We start from the raw sequence: 13,474 nt of genomic DNA, 5'->3' as shown, positions 1-13,474 counted from the left end.
CAGCACACCTCTCAGACACATAGCGGGGTAATTATCCTGACTGAAAGGCACAGGAGCTGTTAACCCTGGCTCGTCTGGACAGAACCAGGTATGCTGGCAAAATTAACTATGAACTGACAGGCATAACACCCTCTTAATTGAAATACAAATGTTCACACACAGAAATTTGAGACTGTTTTGCACTCAAAACAGACAAACTGAGCTGAGACATAAATACTTAATCAGTCAACTGAGCTTAGGAATATGACAGTTTTATGATGTGTCTTATCTCTCCTTCAACCTGTACCTGGAAGGAGATGCAGCACCACCTATTGGATGGCAACATTCTTACATGTCAAGTTCTGAATTTTTATGAAGTTAAAAAAATTTTTTTTGGTAAGAGGGCATCCCCTTTGACCTCCTTCAGACCTTTTATATTCTTCACTTATGTAAGAATTCTGGGCTGAGGTTCATTCCATTCTTGAGGGTATCAAACATGGCCATAAATTTGTACTCCCAAATTCTACTGTGATGCTGCAACTTGAAATTGCCCTTCAGTATGATAACTCTCATCTGCTCTATGCTGTGTCCCTGACCACAAAAATGTTTTGCAACAGGTAATGCAGTCTTTCTCTCGCTAATTGAGTAGCGATGAGATCTCATCCTAGCTCTCAGTTTTTGTCTTGTTTCCCCGATATAAAGCCCCCCCAACAGGACAATTACTGCACCGGATCAGGTATACAACATTGGACATGGAACATGTGAATATCCCCAGGATCTTATAGTCTTATAGTGTGTTGGGGATCCGTATCCTGTCCGCAGTCCGTACATGTGAGCAGGTCTTGCAGCTTCTTACCTTACAGGGATAAGTTCCTTTTTGTGTGTTCCTCAAATTAGGAGGTTGCCTGTAGCATAGGAGGAGAGGGTCCAAACCTTCTTTTCGTGAAGACACATAGGCACTTCACACCACATCACTGTAACAGGTTACTAAAGCCTGAAGCAAGTATTTAAAAGTAGGCTCAGGGATAAAAAGTGAAAGATGAACCCAAATCAAAGACAGCCACACCTCCTGGTCTGTGAATGCGTGCAGTTAAAACACTTTGTCAATGGGACATCCAGAAAGGAAAGCGCGAGGAAAGGATCCAAGACTTCAGGGAGTCTTGGTATTAAAAGCAAATAAACCAATGACCAATAAAATCCTGCGCTGATTGTGTTTTTAAAATACGACATAAATACCAAAGGGATAAAACATCCAGGTACTCACTCGATGGGGGTGGGGGGTAGGTTCTGGGAATCTCACCCCCTTTGATATCCAAAAATGCCAAATTTGAATTGATGCAGTTTTTCTTAAATACTAGCCTAGTGTTTTTGAAGAACATCCCTTTAAATTTGCGTTCCAGGATATCAAAGGGAAAAATTCCTGGAACCTAACCCCTCTCCGAGTGAGCGCCTGGATGTTTTACCTCTTTGGTATATAATTGTTGCATTTTAAACACTTTGAATGCAGGATTTTATTGGTCATGGTGTTATTAACTAAAGCCTGAGTGATACCTTCGTCGGGATACTGACAAAGGGTCCAAGAAACTGCACAAAATAGAATGGATCCACCGCTGCAAGCCTGGAACTTTAACTCTGTAAATACGGGGCCTACTTGGGCCTTAATGACCAGCTAATTTTTTTCATTTTAGCCTCTCTACATATTAATAGCCATAACTTTATTATTTTGTCATTGATGTGACTATGGCTGAAAAGGCCTTATTTTATGTGGGAGAAAATGGAAGTTGGTGCTTGGCTGCTTAGGGGTAACAAATTAAATTTTTAAGGTTAGAGAAACAGAATAAAAAAAGATAAATTGTACCATTCTTGGGGAGCAGTTTGTTTTCACAATGTGCCGCAAAAATTATGTTAACTTTATGTTTAATCTCTTTTTATTAGATTTTCCAAAATATTTTACAACCATTAGAAAATAGCAATACAAGTAGGAAAGAACACAAAAAAGCAATAGAATTGAAAAAGGTCTCGCAGGGCCTTCAATTCACATTGTATAACAATAGGCACGTCTTCTTGTGAACAATAAAAATTTAACAGTCAATTCGTCTAGCCCATCATTGATCCCCAGACCACCTCCCCCCAATCAACTATTCTTTTACTATATCACCGCGTAACTGACTGAACATAGAGGTGGGGTCTGCGTCATAGTGAGTGTTACGATTTATGTAGTGGAAAACCTTTTCATTAGAAGGAGAGAAGTAGAAAGAGAAAAAAGGAAGAGAGAAGAAGGAAAGAGGAGAAGAGGGGAAAGATATAGAAGCCGTCTGGACGGGTTGAACAGATATGTCAGAACAACAAGACACTTCGACAATAACACGCACACGGACAAAACAAAACAAAACGAAAAGAAAAAACAAAGAGGGGGTGGTATGTACAATTAGGGGGGAGGGGGACACCTTGAGCGTCTTATTTTCGGTCCCTAACTCCAGAGGGCCTGTGTCCCCTTCAGGGCTCGTGGGTGAGTCTAGTAAAACAGACTGGTAAACTCTGTTGAAGACTCAAACATGATCCAGGGCTGCCAGGTCTTTCTATATTTTTCCTTTTGCTTTTCGGGCTCTCGGGAGTGCTCTGCACATAGCTCCTCCATATGGTTAAGGTATGTCATTTCTTGCTGCCATTCTCTCATTGAGGGAACTTGTGTGGTTCGCCAGTGGCGAGAGATGACTGCTCTAGCTGCTGCAATGCAAAAGCGGAGCAGATCTCCCTTTTGCGCACTAATGGGGCCCGGCAGAATCGATAGGAGAGCTATCTGCGGAGTATTGCTAATCGATTTTCTGCACATTGAGTTATATGTGGCAAACACCCTGTTCCAGAAAGGACGTAATTTATCGCAATCCCAGCAGACATGTAGTAGGGTGCCTTTATCAGTCCCACAGCGCCAACACATGTCCGACACCGAGGGGAATATTGCGTGTAGTCGCGTTGGGTATCTGTACCATCTAGCCAACACCTTGTACCCTTTCTCTTGAGCAGCGCATGCCATGGTCAGCTTGTGTGTGAAAATAAATGATTTTTGCCAGTCGCTCTGCGTGATTTCCCCCTCTAGCTTCTGCTCCCAAGCCCACTTGAAGCCCGGGTTAGTGCGACTAATCTCTTGCATCAGGAGGCCATATATTTGTGACAGTACATGCTCCGGGGGGGGGGGGGGGGGGGGGGGGGGGGGGTAAATCGCAGCTCAAACAACCTCTCGAAGAGTGTCACTTCTACACCCGGGGTGTCGCTTCCCTCCCAAGGCACAAGGAAGGAGCGTAACTGGAAATACTCGAGCCAGGAGATGCGAATATCTCCGAATCGGTGTTTGAGTTCCTGCATAGAAGGGATTGATTGTCCACCCAGGACCTGCTGGACCCTGGTGTCCTCCCGATTCTCCCAACCCAAAAAGCGTTCTTGCTCCCTCCCTGGTGGGAAAGCTGGGTTATTAAATAATGGCGTCAAAGGGCTATTTTCTCTGGACAGTATCTGTTGACGTATTTGTACATCCCATAATCTAAGTGTATCCCTTAGGAAGTAGTTTGAACCTATCGATTGGGCCCTGTCTTCTTTTTTCACCCATGGGAGTAGCCTCAGAGGGACTGTACAATCTGCTTGCTCCAATGCTATCCATTGTTTGCTGTTGGTGTGATAGTGCCAGTCTAGCAGGTGCGTAAGAATCGCCGCCGTGTGAGTTTTTAAAATTGGGTAAACCATTTCCTCCTTGTGACTTGGGATACGATAACGTGCGCGTGCTAACTCGTGGTCTCTGCCCCCCCCCCCCCCCCCCCCAAGACAAATCTGATCAGTGCAGATTTTAGTTTGTTAAAGAATATTTGGGGTACCGTGATTGGGATGGTTTGGAAAATGTATAGGAATCGGGGTAGGACATCCATTTTGATGGTATGTATCCTCCCAAACCATGACAAGACCGCAGGGTGCGGTCCAGTAGGGTCGATGTTAACTTTATTGTGCGGGTCAGTACGAATACGGTGAAACCAAATCTATACAGTATTTTTATGTAGTATTACTTCTAAAATATAAAAGAACCTTTGAGAAAAAAAATTACCTTTCTGTCACTAGAAGCTCAGACCCATAATTTTTTCTATTCCCCCGTTGATGGGACTGCACAGGGGCTTGTTTTTTGCACGCAACTTGTAGTTTTTACTAGTTACATTTTGTGGTACATATGATTTTATAACTTTTTCCCTCTTTTTATTTTTTAAAGAGAAGGGATGCCCAAAAAAACCCCGCAATTATATATTTAAATAGTTTGGACTTTTCAGGACACGACAATACCAATTATGTTTATTTTATTCATTTACATGAGAAATGGGAAAAGAGAAAGGTTAGAACTCATCTTTTTTAAAACATTTTATTTAAATTATTTTTTATGTTTTTAGTACTTATATAGTTTCTACAATATATCGGCATTGTAGTAGGGTGTAATATAAAAAAAGATAATCAAGACTCTGAGTGCATGGCACAGCATCCAACAGTGAAAAATACAAGACAAAAACCTGATTCTTTAAGTGTATTGATAAGTTAGTAATTTATTAAAATATTTCAATAAAATAACCACACAAACCTCTGCGAGGCCCTCACAGCATGTAAATATGCTACCACACTAATCTGGCATAGATTATAAGGCCTTAGTCACACGGGCGTTTTTTCGCGCATCGCATGACGGATGCGCATGTGCAAATCGCGTGACCGGTGCCGAAAAATCGCCCGAAAATCTGCTCCTAGCCGCGTTTCATTAGAAACGGGCCGGAGCTGTCCAGCGCATTGCATTCAATGGAGCCGGCAATACAGCCAGCTCCATTGAAAGCAATGTGCTGCGGGCGAGCCCGGGATGAATTGTCGGGAAGGGCTTAAATATATAAGCCCTTCCCTGCAATTCATCCTAAAATGTGTTAAAATAAAAAAAATTGTATACTCACCTTTCCGCTGCAGCCGGAGTTCTGCCGCAGCCGCTGTCAGTTCTCCTGAACTGCTTCTCGGCACTATTCAGCCGTCGGGGCTTTAAAATCCCCGCCTGCTGAATGATCTGCCTCTGATTGGTCACAGCCTGACCAATCAGAGGCAGTTTTCACTCACACACCCATTCATGAATTCATGAATGGGTGAGTGACTGCTGCCTCTCATTGGCTCAGCGGGAGCTGCCCCTGATTGGTCCCGCTGAGCCAATGAGAGGCAGCAGTCACCCATTCATGAATTCATGAATGGGTGTGTGAGTGAAACCTGCCTCTGATTGGTCAGGCTGTGACCATCAGAGGCAGATCATTCAGCCGGCGGGGATTTTAACCCCTTCATGACATGGCCTATTTTGGGCTTAAGGACGCAACAATTTTTGGCGGATTTTCTTCTCCATTTATCAAAAGTCATAACTTTTTTATTTTTCCGTCGACGCGGCCGTGTGAGGGCTTGTTTTTTGCGTGGTGAACTGTAGTTTTTATCGGTGCCACTTTTGGGTACATAGACTATATTGTAAAACTTTTATTTTTTTTTTATGATAGCAGGGAGAGAAAACGCATCAATTCTGCCATAGATTTTTTTTTTTTTTTTTTACAGCGTTAATCATGCAGCATAAATGAGACATTCCATTTTTTTCTGCGGGTCGGTACGGTTACAACGATACCAAAATTCTTACATTTTTTTTAGGTTTTCCCACTTTTCTGCAATAAAAACCCTTTTTTTGGAAATCTTTATTCTATTCTAAATTGCTGCATTCAAAGTCCTATAACTTTTTTATTTTTCGATGTATGGAGCTCTATGAGGGCTTATTTTTTGCGAGACGAGCTGTAGTTTTTACTGATATTTTGGAGTACATACGGCTTTTTTGATCACTTTTATTGCGTTTTTAGTGAGGCCAAATGCTAAAAATTAGCATTTTGCCTCAGTTTTTTAGCGTTTTTTTTGCGTGCACAGTCAAAAGCATGTGCAACTTATTGTACGCGTCGTTACGGACGCGACAATACCAAATATGTGGGGTTTAATTTTTTTTTACCTTTTTTTATGCTAATCTGAAAAAAAGCATAAAAAAGGGGGTTTTTTTACATTTTTCTTTTCTTTTTTTTACATAATTTGTGTCTCTGAGGGACTTGCAGCACTGTGCCTATGATCGCTATCATAAGGCATGGCAGAGCTACTGCTCTGCCATGCCTTATCGCTTATACAGCGATCATAGGCATAGGCAATACAGGACGCCGGTGTCTGGCGTCCTGATGCCATGGTGACAGGCCGGGCTCTCGCGATGACATCGCGAGTTCCGGCCGGAGACACAGAGGGAGCCGCGCTCCCTCTGTGAACTCTTTCCCTGCCGCGATCTACTTAGATCGCGGCAGCGAAGGGGTTAACAGCGGGGGGCGCATCTCCGATGTCCCCCCGCTGTTGCAGCGGGACGCCGGCTATGACTGACAGCCGGCTCCCGCTGCGGGATAGCGCGGGATCACATATGATCGCGCGCTATCTCCAGGACGTAAGTTTACGTCCTGTTGCGGGAAGTACCAGGCTGCCAGGACGTAAACTTACGCCCTGCAGCGGGAAGGGGTTAAAGCCCCGCCGGCTGAATAGTGCCGAGAAGCAGTTCAGGAGAACTGACAGCGGCCCGCGGCAGAACTCCGGCTGCAGCGGAAAGGTGAGTATACAATTTTTTTTTATTTTAACACATTTTAGGATGAATTGCAGGGAAGGGCTTATATATTTAAGCCCTTCCCGACAATTCATTCCGCGCACAGGCCGGCAGCCCATTGCTTTCAGTGGAACCTGCTGTATTGCTGGCTCCATTGAATTCAATGGGCAAACATCGTTCTTCTCTGTCACAGCTGTTACAGCTGTGGCAGAGAAGAATGATTTGTCTTCGATATGTTCTCAATGGGGTCAGCGCTGCTGCCGCCGGCCCCATTGAGCGCATATAGAGAAGAGAACAGGAATCGCAGATCGCAGATAGGTGCGATCTGCGATTTCTGTTCTATAATTTATCGGACGAGCGCATAAAAAGCGCTCATGTGTCCGATACCATTGCAAAGCAATGGTTCTATAAAATCGCCGGACGCATGCGCATGCGCAAATCGCGGCTAAAAACGCCCGTCTGACTAAGCCCTAAACGTATAATATAGCTGAAGTATGTATTCAACAGCAAACATGCAGTACTATTAAAGGGGTTCTGACATTAAAAAAAAAAAATTTTTTACCTCACCTTGCCTGGCCAGGACCGATCGCCAGGCATGTCCCCTCCAGCCGGCATCTTTTTCTGTGGCTTGTAGAAGCCGAGCAGGAGCGGTCAAAATGACTGCTTCCTGCTCTGCTCCGTCCGTCACTTCCGAGGTGAACGGACGGGCCGCCCACAGCAAGCACGTCGCAAGCAGTGCTTGCTGTGGGAGGCCCGTCCGTCCTCGCTGAACTCCGGGATTCTGCGCGTGCGCAGTGGAGACGCGGCCCGTCCTGACTCCTGTCAGAGGGCACCTCTCCACTGCGCATGCGCGCGATCCCGCAGCAGCGCGGCTCGTGGAGGAAGAAGAGGAAGAGCAGCGCCTGCCGGGAGATGACCCCCCCGATGTCAACAACAACAGGAGAAAAGGTAAGTATGAGGTTTTTATGTTTTAGCAGCCATTAAACCATGGGTTCCCTGGGTCCATTAGGCAGACCAGGGAACAATGGCTGCTAAAGCATAAAAACATTATTCATGTCAGAACCCCTTTAAGGCCTCATGCACATGGCAGGTCCAGATTCTGGTTGTGGAATCCCGCAGGTAATGCGGCCCTGACCGCAACGAATGACCCTGGGTACCTGTCATCTTCTTCGCCAGCGTCCGCACAGACCTGTCTTCTTCCGGCTTCTCTGTACTTTGGATGGTCCGCACGGCTCGCTGTCGCAGACGCGGAGTAAATTTTTTTTAAACCCGATTTTTCTGCGGATTCCACAGCCTATCCAGAATGTCATTTGCGGAGGGGCAGCGGGTCGAAGGGCTTCTATTGACTTCAACAGAAGCTGTCCATGCGGGAACCGCAGGAAAATGGAGCATGCTGAGATTTTTCATCCGCAAATGAAAACTGCAATTGGTTTCTGCTCATGTGCATGAAGAATAGTTTTTCCATAGCATGCTATGGAGGGTTATTGTTGCGGAACCCAGAGGCACCGTGTGCATGAGGCCTAAGGCAGATATTGTATTAACGTTTAGCCCATGGATCGTAGTCAACATATGAAATTTTTCAATATCCGTATCTATATATATCGAATCTACTAAAATACAGTGGTCAATAGGATATTTCCACATATAATAATTGAGTCTTTTTCCCGAACTTCGGCAATCACCACCTTCTCTGTACAGGACACTATAATATAAATAAGCACTCCCAGGTCTGCCATCTCTGAACTCCTATTGGGGCCAGACGATTCAAACACTGGTCTTTAACCCCTTCCCGCTCCATGAAGTATAGGTACGTCATGATGGTCATGGGGTATGTATGAAGAGAGGTTGCAGAGCAGCAGGGGGTAGCCATGTGTAGTTAGCTTTGCAATTTTCCCGCGGCTCCGCTACACGCACAGCGTGACCAGGAGCAGGAGGTGTCACGGTCAGGAAGGGTCGGCAGGGAGTGTCACAGCGGCCCGATACAAGGCAGTGGAGGTAACAGCGGGGCCAACAACAAAAGCTGTGAAGCAGAGTAAAGGGCACCAGGGACAGTGGCGCTGGTGGGACGCCAACTACAGTCACCGCGGGGCCAGATGCAGGACCTGTGACCCTGAGAAAGGGGACAAGGGCGTGCAGCCAATCAGGAACATGGGGTGTCAATCCCCTGTCAAACATCCTGTATCTTGGCTCTACCATTACTTCCGGTGGCGTCAAGATACAATAATACCTACTGTCCTTATATAACTAACACAAGGAAGTGTCCTGACAAGGACGAAACTGGCCACGTACATCGGCCACTATTTGACCCTACGTGGGACAGGGGAATAACACATGAAACCAAATAAAAATGCAAACAAGCACAGTACTTAGCTTTGAAATGCAACAGGTAACTGAGAGATCCAGGATCAAGTTCTGACTGCTAGCTCAGTCAGAGGGAGACTGAAGATTCAACAGCAATTCAGCTCAGCATCAGTCCAGGCTAAATAGCCCTGACAATTACCTACAGGTGAGAATAAGCATGTCTCACCCGAATACCACTCTTAGCAGAGCCAGAAGATGGAGAAACACATACAAAACCTGCACCAGATTATCAGCAAGGCAGCAATTCCAGAACCACTGCAACAATATTCCTTAAGAATAAATTTCACGTAATTCATTTTATGTATTTAAAAACATTTTTGGTTATTTCATGGTTACTTCGCTCCCTCGCTGTACAGTATATTCTCACACTGGTATCTTATGCTAATATTCATCAATTTTTATCTATTTATTCTTGGTAAAATGGAGCATCATTATACTGATGATCCGCGATTATATTAGGTCTTTGGAATAAGCAAATTTATCATTGTCTCTTATTTTTAGGCCCAAAAGAAATTAATTTATTCTAATACATCGATCTCTCTAATAGTACGGTTTAAAATTAATTATCACCATCCCTGTTTCCGTATTGTTTTCAGCTTGACTTTACCTATCTTGCTTGGCCACACAGAGTTCATTGGTCTCTATCCCCGGACCTCTCACCCCGCTTCTAGCTAATCCACATTTTAAGGCCTTTGAAGACAGTAAGCATCTCCTGTCTATGCACTCGGACCCCATTCCATGTTTGAGGGATGTCAGGGACCTGCGGGGGGGCCTTGGATTCCCTGACACCTGATGCAGGTTTAATTAAACACCTTTCGCCCTTCGAGGTAATTTGCACCTCCATAAATACTCCTAAACACCCAATATCGTACCTATATAGGATGCTGCTGTCTCGAGAGGTGGGGGACGAACCCCCGCAGTATGTTGGGGCTTGGGAAAGGGAGCTTAGTCAGCACCTTCCCCGGGACCAGTGGCAAAAAGCTATCACTCTAACACACAAGGGGACGGTGTATTCTACACTCCAGGAACTTAACTTTAAGATATTGTCACGATGGTACAGGACACCCGGAGTGCCTACATAGAATGTTTGCCCACACCTCCGCCATATGCTGGAGGTGCTCTGGGAGTAGGGGTAGTATGAGCCACATATGGTGGGAATGCCCCCTTGTGGCAGCAATGTGGACGGATGTCTTGGCCCTGTATAACAGGATATGTGGCACACCCATTGTTCTCACCTTCGAGATGGCTTTGTTGTCTATGTTTCCAGGGTCCATAGCAAAGGTAAAGAGGGAATTGTTACGATGCTCTGTCCAGGCCATTAGGCAGATTATCCCAAGATTGTGGAGAACCAACATTTCCCCAACCAGAGTTCAATGGGTAGAGGCAACCAACACACTGATGCGTTATGAAGAGATGAGAGCTGAGGAGGAACAAGATCTTAATGCATTTTATGCAGTATGGCAGCCATGGCTGGAATTTAGGTCATCTCCCATAATGGAACAATGGTTCTCTTTAGGTTCGGGCATGGCACAGTAAAAGCTATCTCTGAGCTTGACCCTGGTTTCCTCTGCCTTACGAGAGAATGTCAAAGATAGCCTGGGTTGCCAACATTTCTACTCGGCAAGGTTGATTTCTTTTTTCCAACCTCCTTTGGGGCCCAGATGTCCCTTCCCACCTTTCCCTCCCCTAGATTTCCCCTTCCTACCCTGTGTTCATGTATTTTACTTTGCGTTCTCTCATATGGTTTGATTTATCTGTGACATGGGTGTACTCTTTGGAAGCTTTTCGAGATCCACTGGCAGAAGAGATATGCTGTTAAATTCCTTTTATAGAGTGTAACCTGTCAAAGTTATACAGCTATATATTATTGTTGTTAATTATGTTTTGTCACCTATGTCATAATAAAATATTTTTGAATGATTTTACCTATCTTAGGGCTGTCACACACGAGCGTATGGTCACAGAGTATTATGCAGGCAGTTTTGCACACGTAATATACTGTATCAAGATTTCTTATGCGGCTGTGTTGCTGTTCACGACAAATTGCGTGAAATACTGTTCTATCATGGCGTGTATACACGCCAAGATGGTACATGGCTGTGTGCATCTCTCGCAGCCGGTACGCTTGTGTGATCCCAGCCTTAATCAATATATGTATTTCACAGGTGTACTAACCACTAAACTGTTTTTATCGCTATGACACTATTTTATCCATTATTTTTTATTATCATATAATTATTAGCTGTCTCTAATCCTATGAATTCATTCATTGCATGTATTACGCAGAAGCAAGTGAGTGGTTGCAAAAAGGCGGAGGCACGGGAGTGGTTGTGAACGGGCGAAGGCACATGAGGAGTGTCATCTAGCTGATTCTCGTTACTTCTGTAAATAAATTTGTAAATCCCCATTAGAATGTGCTCCATGCTTGACAATGCCATCCATCGTGCTACTTGTGTAATGTATGCAGTCATTGATCAGTCGAACTAGAGTGCATACAGTTGCGCAAGATGCATGCACAAAGTTAGTGGCCAATGGAGCATCCTCAAAGATGATTTCAAGGACCTAGGATCCAAGCTTAGGGCGAAGATCTCCAAGGTAGTTTTCTCAGAAATACTACCTGTACCACAAACCACACTAGAAAGGCAGCAGGATCTTAGGGAGGTAAACAAGTGGATCGAGAGTGGGTGTAGAAAGTCAGCCCCAGAGAACTGGGCTGACTTTCTGTCGGCTACAGGCACTACAGTAGGGATGGCCTGCATCTCAATGGGGAGAGTGCAGCTATGCTGTGGGAAAAGATGGCTAGAAGGTTAGAGGAGTGTTTAAACTAGGGACTGGGCGGGGGAGGGGGGCAAAATGAGTAATAAGGGGGAAGACAGTGCAGACAGTGACCTGTGACCAAGTATTGGGAATTGGGTGGAGCGGGGGTGGGGTTAGTACAGCTGATAGGACCATAATGAATATAAGGAATAACAACAACCATATAAATTATATGGCAATGAATTCAAGACGTCTAATCAGGCAAGTGGGTGAGCGTGAAGCTATAATGTCTGAAGAAAATTACGACATAGTAGGTATAACAGAAACATGGCTTGGGCGGTGAATTTACAGGGTTACAATATCTTCAGAAGAGACCATGGGAACCAAAAAGGGGAGGGGTGTGCCTACTTAATGCCGAGGCTATGAGAAGATATAGATGTAGGAGATGAACATGTGGAGTCTGTGTGGGTAAAAATGCAAGGAGGGAAAAATAACAAAATCTTCATAGCTGTTTTCTATAGGCCACCAAAAATAAAAGAAACTGAAAACTTATTAATAAGAAAAATAGAGAAGGTGTCAAACCGCAATTAAGTAATTATTATGGGAGACTTTAATTATCCGGATATAATATGGGAAGATGAAACCTGGAATCTCATAAGAGCAATAAGTTCTTGAGAACAATTAAAGATAACTAGCTTACCCAACTTGTAAGGGGGCAAACTAGAGGGAAGGCCATCCTGGACTTATTATTAATAGAGATGAGCGAACGTACTCGGTAAGGGTGATTTCGCAATCGAGCACCGCGATTTTCGAGTACTTCACTACTCGGGTGAAAAGTACTCGGGTGCGCCGGGGGTGAGCGGGGGGTTGCAGAGGGGAGTGGGGGGGGGGGGGAGGGAGAGGGAGAGAGAGAGGGCTCCCCCTTGTTCCCCGCTGCTATCCCCCCGCTCCGCCGCACCCCCCCCCCCCCTGCCCCCCGGCGCACCCGAGTACTTTTCACCCGAGTAGTGAAGTACTCGAAAATCGCGGTGCTCGATTGCGAAATCGCCCTTACCGAGTACGTTCGCTCATCTCTAATTATTAACTAACAAACTGGACGAAATCACGGGGGTGCAGGTTGAGGGACACTTGGTAAATAGTGACCACAATATAAATAATTTCCAGATATCATTCAATAGGAAGCCTTATCAGGGAGTGACCAAAAAAACTAAACTTAATATAACAAAATTTAATCAGCTCAGACATACTATAGGCAACATAAATTGGGACAACATTCTCAAAAATAACAGTACAGACGACAAATGGGAGAAGTTTGAAAAAAACATGCTAATTACCTCATGTGAGTAATTCATACTTTTTAAATATAAAAGAACTACAAGTAGAAGGAAAGCAATGTGGCTCGACAAGACTGTAAGGAGGCTATAAGTGAAAAAAAGAAAGCGATTAAATTATTAAAAACAAGAAGACAGCGAAGAAGTGCTAAAATCATACAGGGAAAAGAACAAATTATGTAAGGAAAAGATCAAAACTGCTGAGGCGAAGGCAGAGAGACTGATTGCCAAAAAGCAAAAATAACCCTAAATTATTTTTCAATTATATAAATTGTAAAAAGATTTGCACTCAGAGCACTGGCCCTTTAACAAATAATGCAAGAGAAATCATAGAAGATGACGGTAGGGGAAGGCAAATCTATTACATAGTTTTTTCTCAAGTGTATTCACG

This window comes from Eleutherodactylus coqui, chromosome 5 (genome assembly GCF_035609145.1).
Source record: "Eleutherodactylus coqui strain aEleCoq1 chromosome 5, aEleCoq1.hap1, whole genome shotgun sequence".
NCBI lineage: Eukaryota > Metazoa > Chordata > Amphibia > Anura > Eleutherodactylidae > Eleutherodactylus > Eleutherodactylus coqui.
Note: the sequence above shows the minus strand (reverse complement) of the source record.